This window comes from Manis pentadactyla, chromosome 10 (assembly GCF_030020395.1).
Source record: "Manis pentadactyla isolate mManPen7 chromosome 10, mManPen7.hap1, whole genome shotgun sequence".
NCBI lineage: Eukaryota > Metazoa > Chordata > Mammalia > Pholidota > Manidae > Manis > Manis pentadactyla.
This window is the reverse complement of record NC_080028.1, coordinates 77560199-77585892: the sequence shown is the minus strand read 5'-3', so window position 1 is coordinate 77585892 and position 25694 is coordinate 77560199. Positions and strand designations below refer to the sequence as shown.

Sequence of the window (25694 nt, the reverse complement as noted above, 5' to 3'; positions counted from 1 at the left end):
TCCCGCCACCTTTGATGATTCACTGATTGGAACCACAAGACAGACCAGATGGGAGAAGCTGACCGGCAGTGGGGACAGGATACCAACAAGGTAATGGAAGGCCAAGTTCCATTTTGAAACATTCTACATCACACATTTCTCCAACACAAAGAAGACAGGAAGTGGCCTAATAAAAACCTTTAAAGGGGAATGAGCCATGGCCACGAGCTGCTAGTCACAGAATTACTACAATATGTGCTCAGAAGTCCAGTGTTTTATGAAAAGACTGGTTTCCGCTTGGCAGAGGTGCCTTCATGCTTTTCATCTGAGTGTTTGATTACCAGCGGGAGCCCATTATCCTTCGGCATTCTCTATTTTATAACAGATTCCTGTTTCAGAAACATCAAGAAATTGAATTCCAGCTGCCAGGGGGTTCTCTCTGGGAGATTTTCAATCTCCAAAACAGAATTGTCTTTTTCTCTTTTCTCCGTGGTGAGAGGGGGCATGGGGAACACCTGTGATAATCTGCAGAAGCAAAGCCTCGTGTGAGTAGTGTGAATACAGCAGAGAGAAAGCCTGAGGCTACAATTTCCGGGAGAAGCAGGGGATGAACACTTCCAATAAACACAGCAATTTGGTAACTACCATGTTGTAGTCTCAGAATCAATGCTTTCAGGCTTACATTGTTATTACTGAAGCTGCACCCATTTTAATGGCTTCAAAATCTCCAAAGCAGAGGTCATTTCTCTGCACCTTCATTGAATCACGTAATGCTCCACAAAAATTCCCTGGGTCGATGCAAGGATGGCGCAACATTCGAAAATCCATCAACATCATCCACCACATCAACAAAAAGGAAAAAAACCACATGATCATCTCCATAGATGCTGAAAAAGCATTCGACAAAATTCAACATCCATTTGTGATAAAAACTCTCAACAAAATGAGCATAGAGGGCAAGTACCTCAACATAATAAAGGCCATATATGATAAACCCACAGCTAACATCATACTGAACAACGAGAAGCTGAAAGCTTTTCCTCTGAGATCGGGAACAAGACAGGGATGCCCACTCTCCCCACTGTCATTCAACATAGTACTGGAGTTCCTAGCCACGGCAATCAGACAAAACAAAGAAATACAAGGAATCCAGACGGGTAAAGAAGAAGTCAAACTGTCACTATTTGCAGATGACATGATATTGTACATAAAAAACCCTAAAGACTCCACTGCAAAACTACTAGAACTAATATCAGAATTCAGCAAAGTTGCAGGATACAAAAATAACACACAGAAATCTGTAGCTTTCCTATACACTAACAATGAACTAATAGAAAGAGAAATCAGGAAAAAAAAATTCCATTCACAATAGCATCAAAAAGAATAAAAAACCATAGAGGGGCGGAAGATGGCGGCGTGAGTAGAGCAGCGGAAATCTCCTCCCAAAACAACATATATCTATGAAAATATAACAAAGACAACCCTTCCTAGAATAAAGACCAGAGGACACAGGACAATATCCAGACCACATCCGCACCTGAGAGAACCCAGCGCCTCGCGAAGGGGGTAAGATACAAGCCCCCGCCCGGCGGGAGCCGAGCGCCCCTCCCCCCAGCTCCCGGCGGGAGAAGAGCAGGCAGAGCGGGAGGGAGACGGAGCCCAGGACTGCGGAAAACACAGCCCCAGCCATCTGGGCCAGAGCGCAGGGCGCTCGATACTAGGAAAACAGGGCAGCAAGAACAGTGAGCAGGCACTGGAGGCTGGGCGACAGAGGACATAAGAAAAGCGCACGACCATTTTTTTTTGCTTTTTTGCTGTTTTGTTTTGGCAAGCGCTTTTTGGAAGTCTTAAAGGGATAGGGACCCCAATACTAGGGAAACAGGGCAGAAAGACCGGTGAGCAGAGGCCTGAGGCTGGCACCGGAGAATAAAGAAAAACGAACGACCACTTTTTTTTTTTTTTTTAATTAAAAACTTTTTTTTTTTTATTAAAAACTTTTTTTTTCTTTTTTTTTTTTTGGTGGGCGTTGTTTTGTTTTGGCGGGTGCTTTTTGGAAGTCTTAAAGGGGCAGGGCGGGTCACTTAATCCAGAGGTAGGGAATCCGGGATCTCTGGGCACCTTAAGCCCTGGGCTGCAGGGAGCAGGGAGGCCCCTTACAGAGATAAATAGCCTCCCAGCAGCTCCTGCTCCAACGCGACTCCACCATTTTGGAGTAGCTGCCCGAGCCAGGCCATGCCCACAGCAACAGCGGAGATTAACTCCATAGCAGCCGGGCAGGAAGCAGAAACCCTGTCTGCGCACAGCTGCGCAGCACAAGCCACTAGAGGTCGCTGTTCTCCCAGGAGAGGAGGGCCACAAACCAACAAGAAAGGAAGTCCTTCCAGCCGTCACTCGTCCCAGTTCTGCAGACTATTCCTATCACCATGAAAAGGCAAAGCTACAGGCAGACAAAGATCACAGAGACAACACCAGAGAAGGAGACAGACCTAACCAGTCTCCCTGAAAAAGAATTCAAAATAAGAATCATAAACATGCTGACAGAGATGCAGAGAAATATGCAAGAGAAATGGGATGAAGTCCGGAAGGAGATCACAGATGCCAGAAAGGAGATCGCAGAAATGAAACAAACTCTGGAAGGGTTTATAAGCAGGATGGATAGAATGCAAGAGGCCATTGATGGAATTGAAATCAGAGAACAGGAACGCATAGAAGCTGACATAGAGAGAGACAAAAGGATCTCCAGGAATGAAACAATATTAAGAGAACTGTGTGACCAATCCAAAAGGAACAATATCCGTATTATAGGGGTCCCAGAAGAAGAAGAGAGAGGAAAAGAGATGGAAAGTATCTTAGAAGAAATAATTGCTGAAAACTTCCCCACACTGGGGGAGGAAGTAATCGAACAGACCACGGAAATACACAGAACCCACAACAGAAAGGATCCAAGAAGGGCAACACCAAGACACATAATAATTAAAATGGCAAAGATCAAGGACAAGGAAAGAGTGTTAAAGGCAGCTAGAGAGAAAAAGGTCACCTATAAAGGGAAACCCATCAGGCTAACGTCAGATTTCTCAACAGAAACCCTACAGGCCAGAAGAGAATGGCATGATATATTTAATACAATGAAACAGAGGAGGCCTTGAACCAAGGATACTGTATCCAGCACGACTATCATTCAAATATGACGGTGGGATTAAACAATTCCCAGACAAACAAAAGCTGAGGGAATTTGCTTTCCACAAACCACCTCTACAGAACATCTTACAGGGACTGCTCTAGATGGGAGCACTCCTAGAAAGAGCACAGCACAAAACACCCAACATATGAAGAATCAAGGAGGAGGAACAAGAAGGGAGAGAAGAAAAGAATCTCCAGACAGTGTATATAACAGCTCAATAAGCGAGCTAAGTTAGGCAGTAAGATACTAAAGAGGCTAACCTTGAACCTTTGGTAACCACGAATTTAAAGCCTGCAATGGCAATAAGTACATATCTTTCAATAGTCACCCTAAATGTTAATGGGTTGAATGCACCAATCAAAAGACACAGAGTAACAGAATGGATAAAAAAGCAAGACCCATCTATATGCTGCTTACAAGAAACTCACCTCCAACCCAAAGACATGTACAGACTAAAAGTCAAGGGATGGAAAAACATATTTCAAGGAAACAACAGTGAGAAGAAAGCAGGGTTTGCAGTACAAATATCAGACAAAATAGACTTCAAAACAAAGAAAGTAACAAGAGATAAAGAAGGACACTACATAATGATAAAGGGCTCAGTCCAACAAGAGGATATAACCATTCTAAATATATATGCACCCAACACAGGAGCACCAGCATATGTGAAACAAATACTAACAGAACTAAAGGGGGATATAGACTGCAATGCATTCATTCTAGGAGACTTCAACACACCACTCACCCCAAAGGATAGATCCACTGGGCAGAAAATAAGTAAGGACACGGAAGCACTGAACAACACAGTAGAGCAGATGGACCTAATAAACATCTATAGAACTCTACATCCAAAAGCAGCGGGATATACATTCTTCTCAAGTGCACATGGAACATTCTCCAGAATAGACCACATACTAGGCCACAAAAAGAGCCTCAGAAAATTCCAAAAGATTGAAATCCTACCAACCAACTTTTCAGACCACAAAGGCATAAAACTAGAAATAAACTGTACAAAGAAAGCAAAGAGGCTCACAAACACATGGAGGCTTAACAACACGCTCCTAAATAATCAATGGATCAATGACCAAATCAAAATGGAGATCCAGCAATATATGGAAACAAATGACAACAACAACACTAAGCCCCAACTTCTGTGGGACACAGCAAAAACAGTCTTAAGAGGAAAGTATATAGCAATCCAAGCATATTTAAAAAAGGAAGAGCAATCCCAAATGAATGGTCTAATGTCACAAATATCGAAATTGGAAAAAGAAGAACAGATGAGGCCTAAGGTCAGCAGAAGGAGGGACATAATAAAGATCAGAGAAGAAATACATAAAATTGAGAAGAATAAAACAATAGCAAAAATCAATGAAACCAAGAGCTGGTTCTTTGAGAAAATAAACAAAATAGATAAGCCTCTAGCCAGACTTATTAAGAAGAAAAGAGAGTCAACACAAATCAACAGTATCAGAAACGAGAAAGGAAAAATCACGACGGACCCCACGGAAATGCAAAGAATTATTGGAGACTACTATGAAAACCTATATGCTAACAAGCTGGGAAACCTAGGAGAAATGGACAACTTCCTAGAAAAATATACCCTTCCAAGATTGACCCAGGAAGAAACAGAAAATCTAAACAGAACAATTACCAGCAACGAAATTGAAGCAGTAATCAAAAAACTACCAAAGAACAAACCCCCCGGGCCAGATGGATTTACCTCGGAATTTTATCAGACATACAGGGAAGACATAATACCCATTCTCCTTAAAGTTTTCCAAAAAATAGAGGAGGAGGGGATACTCCCAAACTCATTCTATGAAGCTAACATCACCCTAATACCAAAACCAGGCAAAGACCCCACCAAAAAAGAAAACTACAGACCAATATCCCTGATGAACGTAGATGCAAAAATACTCAACAAAATATTAGCAAACCGAATTCAAAAATACATCGAAAGGATCATACACCATGACCAAGTGGGATTCATCCCAGGGATGCAAGGATGGTACAACATTCGAAAGTCCATCAACATCATCCACCACATCAACAAAAAGAAAGACAAAAACCACATGATCATCTCCATAGATGCTGAAAAAGCATTTGACAAAGTTCAACATCCATTCATGTTAAAAACTCTCAGCAAAATGGGAATAGAGGGCAAGTACCTCAACATAATAAAGGCCATCTATGATAAACCCACAGCCAACATTATATTGAACAGCGAGAAGCTGAAAGCATTTCCTCTGAGATCGGGAACTAGACAGGGATGCCCACTCTCTCCACTGTTATTTAACATAGTACTGGAGGTCCTAGCCACGGCAATCAGACAAAATAAAGAAATACAAGGAATCCAGATTGGTAAAGAAGAAGTTAAACTGTCACTATTTGCAGATGACATGATACTGTACATAAAAAACCCTAAAGACTCCACCCCAAAACTACTAGAACTGATATCGGAATACAGCAAAGTTGCAGGATACAAAATCAACACACAGAAATCTGTGGCTTTCCTATATACTAACAATGAACCAACAGAGAGAGAAATCAGGAAAACAACTCCATTCACAATTGCATCAAAAAAAATAAAATACCTAGGAATAAACCTAACCAAAGAAGTGAAAGACTTATACTCTGAAAACTACAAGTCACTCTTAAGAGAAATTAAAGGGGACACTAACAGATGGAAACTCATCCCATGCTCGTGGCTAGGAAGAATTAATATCGTTAAAATGGCCATCCTGCCCAAAGCAATATACAGATTCGATGCAATCCCTATGAAACTACCAGCAACATTCTTCAATGAACTGGAACAAATAATTCAAAAATTCATATGGAAACACCAAAGACCCCGAATAGCCAAAGCAATCCTGAGAAAGAAGAATAAAGTAGGGGGGATCTCACTCCCCAACTTCAAGCTCTACTATAAAGCCATAGTAATCAAGACGATTTGGTACTGGCACAAGAGCAGAGCCACAGACCAATGGAACAGACTAGAGAATCCAGACATTAACCCAGACATATATGGTCAATTAATATTTGATAAAGGAGCCATGGACATACAATGGCGAAATGACAGTCTCTTCAACAGGTGGTGCTGGCAAAACTGGACAGCTACATGTAGGAGAATGAAACTGGACCATTGTCTAACCCCATATACAAAAGTAAACTCAAAATGGATCAAAGACCTGAATGTAAGCCATGAAACCATTAAACTCTTGGAAGAAAACATAGGCAAAAACCTCTTAGACATAAACATGAGTGACCTCTTCTTGAACATATCTCCCCGGGCAAGGAAAACAACAGCAAAAATGAACAAGTGGGACTATGTTGAGCTGAAAAGCTTCTGTACAGCAAAAGACACCATCAATAGAACAAGAAGGATCCCTAAAGTATGGGAGAATATATTTGAAAATGACACATCCGATAAAGGCTTGACGTCCAGAATATATAAGGAGCTCACACGCCTCAACAAACAAAAAACAAATAACCCAATTAAAAAATGGGCAGAGGAACTGAACAGACAGTTCTCCAAAAAAGAAATACAGATGGCCAACAGACACATGAAAAGATGCTCCACATCGCTAATTATCAGAGAAATGCAAATTAAAACTACAATGAGGTATCACCTCACACCAGTAAGGATGGCTGCCATCCAAAATACAAACAACAACAAATGTTGGTGAGGCTGTGGAGAAAGGGGAACCCTCCTACTCTGCTGGTGGGTATGTAAGTTAGTTCAATCATTGTGGAAAGCAGTATGGAGGTACATCAAAATGCTCAAAACAGACTTACCATTTGACCCAGGAATTCCACTCCTATGAATTTACCCTAAGAACGCAGCAATCAAGTTTGAGAAAGACAGATGCACCCCTATGTTTATTGCAGCACTATTTACAATAGCCAAGAATTGGAAGCAACCTAAATGTCCATCAATAGATGAATGGATAAAGAAGATGTGGTACATATACACAATGGAATACTACTCAGCCATAAGAAAAGGGCAAATCCAATCATTTTCAGCAACATGGATGGAGCTGGAGGGTATTATGCTCAGTGAAACAAGCCAAGCGGAGAAAGAGAAATACCAAATGATTTCACTTATCTGTGGAATATAAGAACAAAGGAAAAACTGAAGGAACAAAACAGCAGCAGAATCACAGAACTCAAGAATGGACTAACAGGTACCAAAGGGAAAGGGACTGGGGAGGATGGGTGGGTAGGGAGGGATAAGGGGGGGAGAAGTAGGGGGGTATTAAGATTAACATGCATGGGGGGGTAGGAGAAAAGGGAGGGCTATACAACACAGAGAAGGCAAGTAGTGATTCTACAACATTTTGCTATGCTGATGGACGGGGACTGTAAAGGGGTTTATAGGGGAGACCTGGTATAGGGGAGAGCCTAGTAAACATAATATTCATCATGTAACTGTAGATTAGTGATACCAAAAGCAAAGCAAAAAAAAAAAAAAAGGGCAATTCCTGTGTGGTAACCTCCAACGAGTTCTATACAAGGGTATAAAGGGCATATAAAAGTGTAGGCAAAGGGTCTGTTTGTGTTTATACAGAGGATCAAAGCCTAATTGGGCTACCCCAAAAATGAGCTAAGATACGATTTAAAAAAAACTTCCAACATTTGCACTCTCTGGAAGACTCATGCCAGAAGATGATCATCAAAAAACCCCAACAAAGATCCACGCACTGCTACAGCTGTAGATGCACTCATCCCACCAGATCCTCGACTTGTCATGGGAATGAGGAAGGAGATATCTAAGCTGGCCTGTGCATACAGTAAAACAACAAGTTTGACTGGATCTATACTGTTGGAACTCAACCAAGAATTTGGAGAAGTGCAAATTGTAGTGCTCCAAAGTCTTACAACTACAGACTATTTACTGTTTAAAGAACATATGGTATGTGAACAGTCCCCAGGAATGGGTTGTTTTAATTTGTCTGATTTCTCTCAGACTGTTCAAGTTCAGTTGGACAATATCCACCATATCATAGATAAGTTTTCACAAATGCCTAAGGTGCCTAACTGGTTTTCTTGGTTTCACTGGAGATGGCTGGTAATTACAGATATGCTTTGGTTATGTAACTATACTCCTATTATGTTAATGTGTGTGCGCAATTTAAGTAGTAGCTTAAAACCTATATATGCTGAAGTTACTCTACAAGAAGATATGTCAAAGAAATAATCAATCTTCCCATGTTTTCTTCCGCCTGCTACTTCTATAGCTTTTCTTCTTCCTTCCTAATTACAACCCTTAAATAGAATTCGTGCCTCATATCAAATTTACCAAGTATCATGATTCTTCCAAGTGGTAAAGATACCTCAAGACAAATGCTGGGCAAAGAAGCCACAGGGCATAAATATGCAAAGAAGTAAAAAGCTAACCTTTTCAAACAATAAGGCTTCCCTCTCACTTACCAACTTCACATTTCCCTGTATGGCCCCGGAAGATGACTGGTTAGCCAGAGACGGGTAAGATTCCTCAAGGGAGGAACAACCTAAGACAGGCACAGTCGCAGGGGGGCCATCAGGTGAGAAATTGGGGATCAACAGAGGTGAGGCTTAGAACCTCACCCCCCCGTTCTGAGAGAAATCTTCTGCATACATGGATGTTTTATTGCCCTGGTCTAGCTTGGATTAACACATAGTCTACAGGCACACACCTGATCATCTACATTTGCTCTCTTACAACACTAAACTATGTTTTCTACCTTTATCTTGTATCTACCTACCACTTCAGCATTTTATTAAAAATAATAATAATAAAGAGAGAAATGTGGTATCCACATATCAATCAAGTATAAAAACCAAATGAGTATTCATATTTGAACTGACTGTTTAGAGTTCATAATGCATGAGCAAAACCGAAAGTTTCTGTGATGACTGCCCTTGTACTGTTCACTATGTAACTTATTCATTATGTAAGAATTTGTTCTACATGTAAGAACTTGTTTGTTATGCCTCAGAAGATTGGAGACTGACGAAAATTAGACTTGGGGTGGATTAATGATTGTGCATTGAGCATTGACTCCCCTATACAGAATTTTATTGTTGTTAACAACCATTTGATCAATAAATATGAGAGATGCCCTCACAAAAAAAAAAAAAAAAAGGACAGACTTCCAATGGTAAAATAAATAAGTAACCGGGATGTAATGTATAGCATAAGGAATATAGTCAAGATATTGTAACAGCTTGGTAGGGTGATAGCTGGAACCTAGAATTATGTATATAAATGTTCTACCACTGTGTTGTACACTTGAAACTAATGTAATGTAATACTGTGCGTCAACTACCCTTCAATAAAAAATAATTATTTAAAAAGAAAAAAGAAGAATAAAAAACCTAGGAATAAACCTAACCAAGGAAGTGAAAGACTTATACCCTGAAAACTACAAGACACTCTTAAGAGAAATTAAAGAGGTCACTAACATATGGAAACTCATCCGATGCTCCTGACTAAGAAGAATTAATATCTTCAAAATGGCCATCCTGCCCAAAGCAATATACAGATTCGATGCAATCCCTATCAAATTACCAACAGCATTCTTCAATGAACTGGAACAAATAGTTCAAAAATTCATACGGAACCACCAAAGACTCCGAATAGCAAAAGCAATCCTGAGAAGGAAGAATAAAGTGGGGGGGATCTCGCTCCCCAACTTCAAGCTCTACTACAAAGCCACAGTAATCAAGACAATTTGGTACTGGCACAAGAACAGACCCACAGACCAGTGGAGCAGAATAAAGACTCCAGACATTAACCCAAACATATATGGCCAATTAACATACGATAAAGGAGCCATGGACATACAATGGGGAAATGACAGTCTCTTCAACAGATGGTGCTGGCAAAACTGGACAGCTGCATGGAAGAGAATGAAACTGGATCACTGTCTAACCCCATATACAAAAGTAAATTCAAAATGGATCAAAGACCTGAATGTAAATCATGAAACCATAAAACTCTTAGAAAAAAACATAGGCAAAAGTCTCATGGACATAAACATGAGTGACTTCTTCATGAACATATCTCCCCAGGCAAGGGAAACAAAAGCAAAAATGAACAAGTGGAACTATATCAAGCCGAAAAGCTTCTGTACAGCAAAGGACACCATCAATAGAACAATGAGGCATCCTACAGTATGGGAGAATATATTCATAAACGACAGATCCGATAAAGGGTTGACATCCAAAAAATATAAAGAGCTCACACACCTCAACAAACAAAAAGCAAATAATCCAATTTAAAAATGGGCAGAGGAGCTGAACGGACAGTTCTCCAAAGAAGAAATTCAGATGGCCAACAGACACATGAAAAGATTCTCCACATCGCTTGTCATCAGAGAAATGCAAATTAAAACCACAATGAGATACCACCTAACACCAGTAAGAATTGCCACCATCCAAAAGACAAACAACAACAAATGTTGGTGAAGCTGTGGAGAAAGGGGAACCCTCCTACACTGCTGGTGGGAATATAAACTAGTTCAACCATTGTGGAAAGCAGTATGGAAGTTCCTCAAAAAACTCAAAATAGAAATACCATTTGACCCAGGAATTCCACTCCTAGGAATTTACCCTAAGAATGCAGCAGCCCGGTTTGAAAAAGACATATGCACCCCTGTGTTTATCGCAGCACTATTTACATTAGCCAAGAAATGGAAGCAACCTAAGTGTCCATGTAGATGAATGGATAAAGAAGATGTGTTATATATACACAATGAAATATTATTCAGCCATAAAAAGAAAACAAATCCTACCATTTGGAACAACATGGATGAAGCTAGAGGGTATTATGCTCAGTGAAATAAGCCAGACAGAGAAAGACAAGGACCAAATGATTTCACTCATATGTGGTGTATAAGAACAAAGCAAAAACTGAAGGAGCAAAACAGCAGCAGACTCACAGAACCCAAGAATGAACTAACAGTTACCAAAGGGAAAGGGACTGGGGAGGAGGGGTGGGAAGGGAGGGATAAGGGGGGGAAAAAAGAAAGAGGGCTTTACGATTAGCATGTATAATGTGGGGGGGCACAGGGAGGGCTGTACAACACAGAGAAGACAAGTAGTGATTCTACAGCATCTTATTACGCTGATGGACAGTGACTGCAATGGGGTATGTGCGTAACTTGGTGAAGGGGGGAGTCTAGTAAACATAATGTTCCTTATGTAATGGTACATTAATGATACCAAAAAAAAAATAAGTTGGTGCCAGTGAGCACTCCTGCAGAGAAAAGAGGAGTTCAGGAGGGAAAAGCAGCCTATATCTGGTTCCGTGGAAGGACAGTGTCTTTTGAATCAGGGTTAGGAAAACTTGAGTCCATATAAGTTGTTGCTGCCTCAAGAATACAGGGGGTATTTCTCCTTTCTCAGGACAGCCTGAGGTGTCCTTTGCAAAAATAATGATGGCATAACATGTACTGCAGGCTTACTACATGCATCACCCTGTTTGATACTTTTTCTAAATTGCTACTAATTTTTGCAATAACCCTGAGGAAGACTCTAAAGGCTTAGCCAGGTTATTAAACTACCCAACTTTCCACAGTAAGTTTGGAGCTCAGCTTCTCACCGACATCTGAATTTAAAATCTTTCCAAGAATTATGCTCAGTGAAATAAGCCAGGTGGAAAAGACAAGTACCAAATGACTTCACTCATTTGTAGAGTATAAAAACAAAGCAAAATGGAAGGAACGAAATAGCAGCAGACTTACAGACTATGAGAAGGGACTAGCGGTCACCAAAGGCGAGGGGTTGGGGAATGTGGGTGGGGAGGGAAGGAGAAGGGGATGAAGGGACCCTATAATTCACAATCACAATATAGGTGGGTGGTGGGGGAGGCAGTACAAGCACAGAGAAGACAAGTAGTGACTCTATAGAATCTTACTATGCTGATGGACAGTGACTGCAATGGGGGTGCTGAGGACTTGACAATATGGTTGAATATTGAAACCACAATGTTGTTCATGTGAATCCTTCATAAGATTGCATATCAATGATACTTTGATAAAAAAAAATCTCCAAAAGAAAATGCTATTTACAATATAAATTTATCAGAAGTTAAAAAAACTCAGTTTTTAAGAAGAAAATTATATTCTCTCTATGGAAGTGAATTCAGAAAGCTTCACTGAAAGACAATGGCCTATGACAAATATCAAGAATCACTAACAGCTGACAGACTGCTGATGTGGCAATGTGAGCACCTAACTCCCTATATTCTTGCCTTTCCTTGCCAGAGGTTGGGGGCTGTTGTTAATGTTTCCACCTACAAAGATTAAATGGGAAAAAACAGCAGTGTATTTCTCAGAAGAAAAAAGTTAATATCCCCTCCTTTGGACTAATCTTGTCCTCAGATAGTCCCTTTGGATTGAAACATGATGATCCTTATTTACAGTGCAGCAAAGAAAGCTTGTCTTATCAACATCATTGACTAATTCTGTGGTAAAACACCGAGTATATATTATTGTGGTCCTATGAATGTGGGTAGAATTACCTCCACAGAATTTCCCAGCACAGCCATTTCTGACACATTATAAGTAAACTGATTTAGCCTCAGTCATAATCTTTTGAGCCAAATGTTCTTAATTTAGAATGCTATAATGCTCATGTTCATAATAGTAGGCAAATGGACTTCTTATTGCATGTTGTTAAAACTGATTATCCCAATATTCATTCTAGCAAACCCAACAAATGTATACACTTATAGGGACTCTGTTCTTTGCAGCTGTGATATTTTGCATGTGTTTTTAATCCTATTCCCAAATAGACAGTGGGTGGGGGGGGAAGTAATGCCTCACCAAAGTATAAAATTTGAGGCTCTGAGTACACGGAGTGTTCTAACTCCTGACTATTTCTTGCTCTTGCAGTGGTTGGCTGCATGAGCTCTTTGGAGAAAAGATTACTTGTTTTTCCTTTTCAAGCCTCTGTGCTTCAGTGGCCTCATAGGTCAAGAATATTTAAAAACGTTAATATAGAAATTTCCAATAAGCACTTCAGAACTACAACAGAATCAACAGTATGCTATAGAATTGACACTTGGAAAGAAAAAATGTACCAGCACCAAGTGTAATGTATAAGATCAGCCCATTTCTAGTCTAAGTAACTGCAATGGTATGCTTTTTCCCTACATATATGTATAACAGTAATGATGTTATACACAGCAGTAATAGTAGTATTGTTACAGAAACCCAGAAAACCTGGACTGGATCACTTGACGGGAGAACCAAGCAGCACTAGAAGGTCTTGGAGGGTGGAGGTTTCTCCACCAAGGCACCCCGCAACCTTCTCATCCTTAGGAACAGTAGATGGCACTTCAGCACTGGGCTCGGGGGTCATTTTAAACAGCGAAACCACCACGCAAAGCATGGAAATGCAAAAAACCATGGCACTATGTGGACTGTGAAAAGGATACTTGTTTACAGTGTGAAAGCTGAAACAAGAAGGCAGCACATCACTTTGGCCAACCTCATCTGGGAACACGCACGTTGATGCAAATTTTTCTTTTTTCCACTCATGTCCATGAATGGCCATGAGAGTGCCCTGAGGATAGATTTTGGGGTTATACATACATTTGACCACATAGGTTAAATTTGCAAATATAGAATCTGTGAATAATGAGGGTTGACAGTATGTGAACACACACACACACACACACACATACGCATAGGAAGCTTCAGGAAGAGCACCTAAAAATGCTAACCATGGTCGACTTTGGCTGGGAGGGCTACTTGTACTTCTTTATGAAATTTGTGGGTTTCTTTTTTCCAACTTTCCTCGTAGGTATGTACTATTTTATAATAAAAGTTTTTTTTTTTAAGAGAAGCAAAGTTAAAAATAAAGAGCAGTATGATAATTTAATCAGGCTTGACTGCACTGTCCCCTCTCCAGGAGGGACTCTATTGTAAAGCCTCTTGCATAAGGAATCCTTGTATTTTTGGTGGCTTTTCAGGGTTTTCCCTCCAGAAGAGTCTGCCTGTGAGGGAGGGCTGTGGGTGGGGCAGGGTACCTTCCTGGGGCCAGGCAGCCCTTACCTCTTGTTTCTGGGCTTTGTTTTGCTGGTGGATGCCGCTTGCACATCTGGAATTGCTGACTGCCTGTAAGAGCCATGGGCAGATGCTGAGCCAGGCCTGCCAGGCAGCAGCAGTTCCGAGTTTGTCCACTAGATGGCAAGGTCTTCCTGACGGAAGCAGCTGAGGCTCCAAACTGACCAGAGCTCCTCAGAATGGGGATCTCCCGGGATCCCCGGGGACCACGGAGACCAAGGTTCTCAGGGCAAGGCTGCATCTCCCCCTTTAGTCTGAGCTCCGCGGGATGAAGCCATGTTGCCCCCGGGCAGAGTTCAGACCAGACTTCCCTGGCCACGCTCCCCGCCTCGGGGCTCCCCACCTGGGCAGCCCAGCCCTGCCGCCCTCACCTGGGCCTTGTCGGGGCAGCTCCTCATGGCCTCCATGAGCTTCTCCACCTGCTGAGGCTGGTCCAGGGCGTCCCGCAGCGCGTCCTCCGTGCTCATCAGCTGGTGCTGCAGCGCAGGAGCTCGGGCGCCGATGCGTCAATGAGGGAGTAGCGCCTCTGATCCGACAGGGACTTATCCTTGTCCTGGGAGCAGCAAGAGAGAGGAAGATGTGAGGGTGAGCCTGGGGCAGGGAGGCCTCTGCTCCAGGCTGCAAACTCCCCTGGCCCGCCTCACCTCTGGGCCAGGCCTGAGCACCTCAGGGCGTCACTTCAGGCTTCCTCCCGACCCGAGGTCCCCACTGAGGCATCTCCTTTGTCCCCTGCCTGCCTTCCCAGCCTGTCAGATGCTCCACATTCTCCAAGTCCTGAAATCCATGCCCCCCCTTCCTTTCTTGTGTGTGCCTCCCCAATCCTCTTCCCTCTACTTTATGGGGGTCCCTCCTCCTCAGTCCCAGACCCCAGCCTCACCACCTCTTACCGTCCGGCCCAAATGAACCCTCCCTCCCCATGCCCAACAGCACACTCAGTACCAGCGGCTCAAGCCCCCCACAGTGGCCCCTTGGCCAGGGGCTTCTAGGTCCTTCTGCTCTGCCCCTCCATCTGAAGCTTCCTCTCCACCCAACCTTCTTCACTTCTGGAAGTTTCTAATCACAAAGCCCTTCCCTGGATCTCCCACAGCACTGGGGACAGTGCAGGAAGACAAGGGAGTGGCTGCCCTCGGGTGGTTTTGACCAGCTTGTGCCCCCAGAGGTGAGTCAGTGCCACATTGCCACCCCCCCACCCCCCATGGCTCTGGAAAAGTCTCAGGGAATCCACGCTCCCAAGTCCCCTGGGCCTGTCTTCTCCCATGGTGTGCCCAGACAGGCCACAGAGGCCCTGGGACCGGCCCTGTTGGCCAGACCCACCTGGACTGGGAAGGCTACAGGGTGGCTGGGCCCAGCAGCCTGCACACCCACGATCTGGGTGTGTAGCCAGAGTGACCCCCCTTATCCCTTAACCCTGCAGGCCCAGGGCCTGCTCCCATGGCTGCGGAGGATCTTGTCCCGGCCTCCTGCCCGAGGCCTCTTCCATCACCTCCAGTACAGTTAAGCCCATATGGCTGGGCTGGAGGGCAGTGAGGGGCTTTGGAACAGCCTCCCAGGTTGGTCCTCCCAGATCTTATGATCCCATCCACACCCCAGAGTTGACCAGGCCCAGCAAGTGGCCATGGGGCTGTCCTCAGGGCTGACTGCAGGGGACAGGGTTGTGGAAGGGTTTGTCCTGCTACCGGTATCTCCACCAACCCCAGCCCCACCTCTGGGGACTCAGCTCCCCCAGGTTCCTGTTCCTGATGGTGAAGGAGTTTCACTCCCAGAGCCTCAGGGCCAGGGGAGGCTCTCAAGGTGCCTTCCTGAGACTGATGCGTGAATCCCCACTGCAGGACACCAAACGAGGAGCTGGTTTCTGGCTGATTACGTCCCCGGAGGGGGAGCTCACACGCCACCTCAGGACGGGCTAGATTCCTAGGAAGTCTTCCTTAGAACAGCATCACCAAGCCAGCCACGATACCTGCAAAGGGCTGCATGTGGCCCCCACCAGATACATTGCTGGCCCTGCTTGTGGTTCTAGGGGGTTTTGAACCCTCACTGTGATGTGGCTGTCCCTGGGGGTGGCTCCAGGAGGTCACCAGTCCCCATGGCCTGACAGCAGGTAGCCTAGCCCACCCGGGCATTCCCCATCCCCAGCCACCCCTTCCCCAAGGACTAGCCTGGTCAGCTTTTCACGTAGGCCCGGATGTCATCCTTGAGTTTTTGCTCCTTGATCCACCACTCGGCCTTGTGAACCTCGCAGCTCAGGTCCCTCCCCGGCCCTGGGGAGTGGCGACTGGCCTCCAGCAGCAACACTCGAAGTTTATTCAGGCTCCTGGTGGGGGCACAGAGCATTATGGTCAGCCCTGGCCTCTCCGTCCCCACCCTCCAGCAATTTTCCAGGCACCTAGGGACTGCCACCCTGAAGGGGACATTGGCTGTTAGGATGACATCTAGGTGCCAGCAGGGGCCAGATTGGAAACATGAGGCATGGAACAACTTGACTACAGCCCCAGAGGGGACAGGGTTTGGGGATAGGATGGTCAAGAGGACTTGGCCTTTCTGGGAATGTCTTAAAGGCTTTAAAAAAGAGTATACAGTATTTGTTTAACTAAAAATTAAACAAAACAAAACATTCATTCAAGAGAGCCTGTGCAGCAAAACATTTTAAAGGCCTCATGTCAAATGGATTTAATTTCCCATGTCAGCTCTTCACCAACTGGCAGTAGCCTGCCTGGGATACCGTGATGAGAATGATTCTGAGGCCATGTTTGGGCTCTGCAGAAAAGAGGGCAGTGATCAGTTAGCACTGTCTTCCATGGGCACAGGATGGAAGAAAAGGACACACCCCTTCTAAGCCTTTTTCTTGCCTGCATCTACTATAGAAGAAAGGAGAACTCCTTCACTAGGTGGCCATGGGTAACTGAGAACCAAGTGGGCATCTGCTGACACTGCCCCTTCTCTTTTCTCCTTCTCCCTGCTATAAATATGATGATGGCTGGAGCTTCAGCAGCCACCTTACAACCATGAGGAAGAGTCTAAGGGAAACACAAATGTGTTGGTACTGGTATCTTGAGCCATAGCTAATTGCCAGCCATGCTACTTCCAGATTTCTTGTTACATGAGGAAAATAAATCTCTACAAATTTAATCTGCCAACAAATTCCTAGCTGATCTCCCACCGACATCCTGAGTGCCATGGGAGCATGGAGGGACTCGGGGTGGCCAATACCAACAAAGGAAGGCTGTAAGGGAAAGCTGAGCTGTGAGGAAACCTTAAATAGTGTACTAGATTTGGTAAAGTGACCAAAAAGAAGGTATTCTGGGAAGTGGAAATTGCATGAGTGATAACAGACATAGGCAGGAATGAGCCTGTTGGTAGCAGAAAGACAGACTCCTCAGAGGAGGTGAGACTGGGCTGAACACAGACGATAAACTATCCAAGTTGGATGGGGGAGGGGATGAGGAGCAAGACAGCGGTGGAGCCCTGGCGGTGGCAGCTGCTGGCTCACCGATGCTAGGGAGGGAATATTCCCAGTAGCCTGTTGCATCTGTTTAACTCCCTCCTAGGCTGGGCCGTGTTCTCCAGAGAATGTCATAGTAACCCCAAAGTGTGTATCATACTTACAGAGGGGAGGAGACAGCATTTCCTTTATAAAAAGACGCTCGTACTCTAATGAGATTCCTTTAACTCAGGTTGAACCTCAAGTAGTTACAGGGGCGGGGGAATCATGTCCACGAAGTAGGTGTGAGAGAAATAATGAAGGCAAGTGGGGGACGGAGGAGGCCCAGAGGACCCACGCCCATTGAAAGGAGACAAGTGTTCCGCAGCGACGGCTGGTTGTTGCCCGGCTGGAAGTCAGCCTACTGTTGTCAGACCTTCCAATTTTTTAAGGGAATCTGGAGAAACCTGGATTTTATAGGAAATCTACCAATTTTTAAATGCTAGCCTGTTTTTTTCAAAGCCTCATATAGGTCACACAAACCATGTCATTGACTGTAACCCAGAGGTTCTCAAAATACGGTCTGGGGACACCTCAGGGGTCTCTAAAACCCTTCCAGGGGGTCCACAGGTCACAACTATTTTCATAATAATCACGGAACTTTCCACAGTCATTTCTCATGAGTGTACAATGAATTTTTCCTGTGACTGCATAGCATATTAATAATTATCTGAAAAGGATATTAAAACATTCCTCCCTTTCCCAACTACATATTTCTGTAAGGCCACATTCTCATAATATCCTTCAACCAAAATAACAAGTTGCAATGATTAAATGCAGACGAAGAGAGGAGACTCCCGCTGTCTGCTACTAAGCCCAACGCTCAAGAAATCTGCAAAAATGTGAAGCAATGCCATTGTTCCGACTAAACCATGTTTGTTTCAGAAAGCACTTTTCCCCCAAAGCGTATTGTTTATGTTACATGCAATTATTAGTATTATTATTTTTAAATGGCTTAATAGCTATTTAAAAAATCCTCAGTTTTAATTTACAATATAAGTATAGAATAAATAACAAAAGCTCTTTGGAAATACCCAATAACTTTTAAGAGTTAAAAAAAAACTCTTATAATCTTTTTAAAGGGCCCCCTGAGACCAAGAAGTTTGGGAACCACTAATCTTTCCTATAATCTCTCCTGGGGGTTTCCTATAAACTCTCTTGTGTTAAGAAGGATTCTGAGGCTTCATCGGCGCTTAGGCGACCATTGGTCATGCCAACTACCTGTACGATGTGGCCCTTCCCCCTTGCTCTGGGAAAGACTGGCTAATGTCAGGTGGAGTGAGGGGCAGGGCCGGCAAGCGTGACCACAGAGCCCACGGCTGACTCACCGCTCCTTCCTGAGCAGCTCCTGGCTGACGAGGACCAGCTGGCCTGATGCATCGTGGGTCTTCCGGGACACGGCCTCTAGCTCTGCCTCCAAGCGCCACTTCTTCTGCAGGGTGTCCACCTTCTTCTCTCCTGACTTGCACTTGCTCTCCAGTGCTGAGGGTCAGCCAGCAGGGAAAGCAGAGAGAGGGCAGAATGGTCATGGGAGTCTGTCCCACCAGAGGGCCAAACCTGGGCAGGGGGCCTGTTTTCCCAGGGGTCACAGTGACACACTCCACAGAGTGCATCTCTCTCATCCTGCAGAACCAGGCAGCCAGGGGCTGAGGGAAGAGCTACAAAAACAGACCTGAGCCCCCAGCACAGCAGCCCAGGCCCTCGGGGGCAAGGGAAGCAGTCCACCCTCCCCGAGACGGGACCGGCGCCTACACTGCTCCTGGACAAGGAAAAGCTAAATCTTCACCTTCGCCTCCAAGGAGTTTGAGGCCAACTACCTTTGTCAGGTAGTCATGTGAATGTGATGGGAATGGGAGAGGAGTGGGGGTGGGAACCGGTTCCCAGGATGGGGGTCGTCTCATGGACACCACCGCTGGCATTCTGGCAGACAAGAAGCAAGGCCAGTTTGTCACAAAGTCACACATTCCAGGCTCCCCCTCTGTCCTCATCTCCCCTGTGTCTTGCTCTCTGCTGCTGCGAGCATCCGTACCTCCAGTTCTGAAATCCTGGTATTTCTTCTAGGGGCTGGGGGCTGATACCCTATCAAGGTGACCTAGAGAGCCCAAAAAGTCTTCAAGACCAAACAGAAATGGTGAGGGAATTTCAGAGCAGAGGGAACACAGAGCTGGCTCTGGGGAAAGAAGCCGGCTCAAGGCCCTGATTATATGATGGATGTGTATGGGTTCCTGCTCCCCACTCACTGCAGCCCAGGCCCAGGTCACCTTCTCCTCAAGGCAGCATGGAGAGGGTGTCCTTACCCAGGTGCCAGCGCACCCCATACCTGACTGCCACATGGCCCCAGTGAAAGCCCCCCATCTGCCCTGCACAAGGGAGACTTACCACTTACTTGGGTCCTGAGCATCTTGGTCTGGGACATCAAGGTTGTCACCTCTTTGTCCCTCTGGTTTAGCTTGTCCTGAAGGCCTGGAGAAGGGAGAGACAAAGGGCCATCAGTGTTCTAGGTCAGTGGGCTAGGGGATGATCTGCAGGAACCCTAAAACGCAGCTACACAAGGGCTCATTGGTCCAAACTGGTCCAAATTCATTCTCACACCAGCCCTCTCTGGGTAACACACTCTGAACAAAAGGCCGCAATACTGTGTAGTCTTGGGCAACTTATCTCAAACTGTCAGCTTCCTTGAGTGGGAAGTTAGGATAATAAAAATGGTGCTCATGTCACAAAGTCTTGTGTATTCAGTACTGACGGCCTCCAAACAGTCATAAAAAAGATAATGCATGGTCAGTGCTGGAAACATACTAACTTTCCACAAGTTAACCTACCAATATAACATAGTGCTAACAAGATTTTAATTTTTGTGGAACTAGATTGTAAAATCACATGGAAAAATAAGCAAGAAGAAAAAAGAGAGCTGGGCAAAAACTAGAAAAAGTTAAACATAGAATTGCCACGTGACCTACATTTCACTCCTGGGTATACACCCCCAAAGAACACCAAAGAGGCATTTGACAAGTACCTGTACATGCACACTAAAAACATGCATGTTTTCAGCAGCCAAAGATGTGGAAACAGCTCAGATGTCATCCACAGGTGGATGGATAAACAAACTGTGGCATGTGCATGCGATGGACTATTACTCAGCCCTAAACAGGAATGATGCACTGACATTGCTACACCATGGAAGAACCTTCACTATATTATGCTAAGTAAAAGAAGCCACACAGAAAAAGCCACCTATTATATGATGCTCTTTATATGAAAACGTGTAGAATCAGCAAATCCATAGAAACAGAAAGCAGTGAAGGCTTCCTGGCCCTGCTGGAGTGGACATAGCCCCTGCTACCCAGGGCCTCAGCCTTCTGGATTTGGGGAAAAACTGGTACTAGTGGGAGCAGCCTCTCTGGCCACCCACCTCCAGCCTTCCAGAGCCCACTCTGGGGATGCCCACACTCTGAGGAAGTGGCTGCTGGACTGTTGCTCAGTCTCATTAGTACTTCCATAAAGGGCGCAACCTCCAAGCACTTGTGCTGGAGACAGGCCCCCTGGGAATGCACGGGGCTCGCCCTCCACAGGAAGTCATCTGGGTGAATCAGGGACTCGGGGAGTGGGAGAAACCCATTCTCAGTGCCAACGTGTTCTTCTCTGCAGCCTGGCCTGTGAGGTACCAGCCTGGTCTGATCAGACCACCTTGGGACCCCAGTCACCAGGCCCAGCTGCCCTTCTGACTGACAGAGGGATGAGGGGCTCACCTCTGAGCCAGATGCTGTCTGATCTCCCCCGGGTGTGCACCTGGGGACAAGGAGAATGCCTCCCCAGTCTGGGACAAAGTGGCCAGTAGACACCCAGGCCCTCCGCAGCTGGACCCACACATGCAGCCCGTGGGCCCCCCTACCCCAACCCAGCAGCATGGGCGGCTGCTTATGTTGGTGTTCTGGGACAAGCACAGGGACTCGAGAGCCTGGAGTCTGTTTTTGGTGACCAGAAGCTTCTCCCACAGCCTCTCAGCTTCCTGCTTGCTCTGGACTTTAGACCGCTGCAGCACCTCGTAATCCAGCATCTTCCTGTCAGCCAGGGAGATCTGTTCCTTGAGGAACTCGATGGCCTGTGCCCACTGCCCGTACTCCACATCCAGCTTCTCCAGCTCATGCACCCACAGCTGGCATCGCGGCACTGCTCCCAGGCCTCTGGCAGCTCTATCTGGTGCTGGCTGGCCTGCACCTCCAGCTGGGCCTGCCAGTGCTGCTGCAGCCTGGCCAGCTCATTCTGGGTCTCCTGCAGCTTCTGCCACAGGCCCTCCTTCTCTTTCATGTGCTGTCTCGATGTTGTGCTTGGCCTGCAGGTTGCCCAGCTCCAGCTGGTCCTCCATCTTGATGCCCTCCATCACAGCCTTCAGCTCTCTGATTTTCTGCTGGGCACCCAGGCCTGAGTTCAGGGTGGCCTTGAGGTCCTCCAGGAACTTCTGGTGGTCCGAGGCCAGTGAGTCCAGCTTGGACTTCCAGTTGCCCATGAGCCCCATGTTCTCACTGGTGGCCTGCTGGACCTTGGCCTTGAGGTTCTCCACCTCCTACGTGTACTTCTCGTTGGCCACCCGGAGCTTTTCCACCTCTGCCTGGTAGGCCCTCAGGGCTTTCTGTCCTGCAGCACCCCTCTCTGCTCTCCCTCTGGTGCTCCTTGCTGGCTGACAGCAGCCACTCCCACAGCCGCAGCGTCTCGGCAGCCTCAGGGTGGTTGGCGGGTGGCAGGCCCAAGTGCAGCAAGCACTGCTGTAGCTCCTCAATCTCACTGCATCACAGGGTCAGCTCCTCCTCCAGCTGCAGCACCCGTGACTTCTCGGCCACTGTGGTCAGCCACCAGGGAGAGAGGGAGGCTGGGGTCAGTGGGTTGTCTGGGGACTCAACAGGGGCAAGGCGGGGCCTCCCCCCTCAAGGGCCCCAGCCCCAGTGAGGGAGGGCCACAGGAAGGGAAGGGCGCTCAACTCCACCTGAGTGCCGGCTGTCTGTGGCCCTGCCAGCCACAGCCTCCAGGAAGACTTCCCTGGCTTGTACCCCAGTGATTCAAGGAATCAGCTTTCCCTGCTGCCCGAGGTGCCTTGGACAAACCAGGAGTTATGGCTTTCTCTAGGTTCATACTATTTTTAAAGAGCAGAGGTGATGGAATTTTGCATTGTCCTGCTCTTGGAAGGTCCCCAGACAGTTGGGGTTGAATCAGAGGGGCTGATTCATGTCTGGAGGGCCTGGCCAAGGAAGGGTTTAATGCCTAAAGCAGAACAAAATTCGTGCTCCCAGACCCATCTTCTGATGGAAAACCCTGAGATCAGAAGCTTCATCCTCTAAAACCCCATCCAGACCATGTCAATGGCCATAGATTTGGAAGCAATATATTTAAAAGTTTTAAATCTTTTACAAGCTCAAAAAATTTTGTTTCTGAAAGTGACCCTTAGAATTCAGCAAACCTGTTCTTGTTTTTGTAATCGGGTTGAACCCTAGCCCAAGATGTCCTGTGAGGAGGGCTAACGCCTGCCCACCGCCACTCAGTTTCTGCAGGCAGCCTTCATGCACACGCGTGCCTACTGCACGACACACTATTGCAGGCCCAAGAGGTCACCCAGCAATGGCCAGTGCATGCAAAGGGACCCAGATGCCAGTGCATACACCATTCGTGGGCTAAGGCCGACCTACAGAAACTGACTGCTGCCCACCTCCCAGGTACATGCTGTTTGTGGTGGTTTTTACCAATCACTGCTTGCTGGCTATTTAGCTGCTTTGCCAAGACAACTACAGCTGGGCTATGTGCTGGGCGCGGCTGGCCAGCTGTTTGGATGTATGTGCCTGCACAGGGGGCCTGCCCTGGCACATGAAGGCGTCAGCTGGGCCCAGAGCCTGGACTCAGAACCAGGCCCTGGCTTAGCAGGACCTCACCCCCAAGCAGAGCTTCCCTGGCCTATGACCCATGCCCTGACCCACTGTATCTTAACAGCCTGACCCTAGGGCTGACACAGAGCCCCATGTCCTTCAGGCTGGCCCCTCCTACCACCATATTTAAGACCCCCTGGGCTAGAGAGACCTGGGTCTGCGGTCCCTGACTTCCCAGCCTGGGGAGAAGGCAGGTGTGGACAGGCTGTCCCCGTGCCTGCCCACATTTGGGGCAGACTGTGCCCAAGAGGCAATCGATTTCTGGCCATACACAAAGCCCATCGAGGCAATGGATGGGGAGGTAGGAAGGGAAGGGTCTCACAGGACAGTCCCAGCCAGTGGGACCATGAGCTGGCCAGTGAAGACCCTTCCCCCCAGCAAGTATCATGTGGCAGTGAAGCCTGAGCATGTCCCTAACCCTCTACCTCCCTCCTGGAAGGGGTGCAAAAGGAGAAAACAATGAGGAGAGCAGACAAAGACAGAAAACAATAAAACAGAGAGGCCGAAGGGACGTGAAGGGGCCAAGGCGGTGGTGGGTGGCGGCAGCATGTCACCCTGTTGTTGCTAATTCTTGGAGCTGCTGTGCCGCCTGCGCCTTCTCCAGTAGCAGGCTCTGCTCCAGCTCGCCAGTGTGCGAGAGCCCCAGCTGCGTCTGGGTCTGGTGCGCCCGGGGGGGGGGGGGTGGGGGGTGGGGGGGGACGGTGGGAGGTGGGGGCGGGGGAGAGGGGCACACACAGGGGGCGGAAGCCGGAGAGACAGAGGCGGAGTCATTTTCTGTGAACTAGACCAGAGAGTAGGTACAGGAGAGGAGGTGACTCAGGAAAGAGGAGGCCCTGGAGTGTGGCGGGCGGGGCCTGCCGCCAGCACTGGGTCCTGGCTGGGTTTGCTGGGCCGGGAGAGGGTGACAAAGGGCAGCTGGGTCCCTTCTGTCTCACTCAGGCGGCCCTGCGCCCCATCAGGGAGCCTTCGGGCTGTTTCTCATTTTGGGTACGGTATCTGCACTCAGGAGTCCCCCGGGATGGATGGATGAGTGCGTGCGCCCAGGGTTCCTGGCTCCCAGGACTGTGCTAAACGAGGAAAAACAGACACCATCACTATTCTCCCGGCCTGGCCTCCTTGGTGAAGGCCTGGCTGTGCCTCCCACCGCCCTGCCCCAGGCCCGCAGCAGCACAAGGACACTTTTGTCCCAGCTTCACGACACCCACTTCACTGGCTAACAGAGCCTGTCGTGCTCAGGGCATCTGGACTGGCATTTGGGTTCCCATAACGGCTTGGCGAGGGCACCTGGGGACTGAGGGCTGGAGACCATGTTCCTCGTGGGGAGTACCAGAGGAGCCTCCTCAGCCTCCTGCCGTCCTGTCCCCACCCAGAAGAAACAAGCTGAAAGCAAATCCGTGTGGCAGTTCTGAAGGGGCAGACTGAGCCCCATGGCACGTGTGAGACAGGCACACACACCCTGCCCCAGCGCTAACAAGGGCGATGGTGGCAGGGTTAGCCCGTCGGAGAAATGCTCCTGAAGTTCAGAAGAGCTGGACAGGTGTTTATGTCCTTTAGCCTATGATCTTGTTTCTGTGAATCTTCCTGAAGGAGCAACTAGAAAGGTTCTCTTGTCTCTCTCAAGAGGGCAGCATCCAGTGGTGCTAGCCAACAGCCCCGCAATAGGAGCTTGGGGGAGAAAGCCATAAGGTTAGATTTTAGGTGGATAGGCAACTTGGCCTTCCTCTCTGGGTGTGTGGAGTGGGGGCCACCATGCTCCCATTTCTCATTGTTGGGACCCTGGAGTTAATGTTCATAAAAACATGGTCAAGGTGCTCAGGGCATCATAAGGGTGGATATAATTTTTATCCCATGCACTGACATTGGAACTCCCACAGGAGCAGTGAGAGTGAGTCGCAAGTCCCGAGATTCCATTCACGCGCGTTCTCCTCTGGTAAGGGAAACAAAAGCAACAATGGACTGTGAGGGGTTGAAGCAGTTTCAGACATAAAAATAGGACACAAAGCTCTCTGTAAAGTTAGCCTCAGACCCTAGTAACTGACCAACTTCTGAGAAACTAAAGGAAAAGATATAAATCCCATGAGAAAAAGAAT

At 46.8% G+C, this 25694-nt stretch overlaps 1 pseudogene; it reads right to left on the bottom strand.

The window, feature by feature from the left end:
* Positions 1–12386: 12386 nt before the first annotated feature.
* LOC118928049 (CAP-Gly domain-containing linker protein 2-like) lies at positions 12387–25033 on the bottom strand (annotated as a pseudogene).
* Positions 25034–25694: the final 661 nt, after the last annotated feature.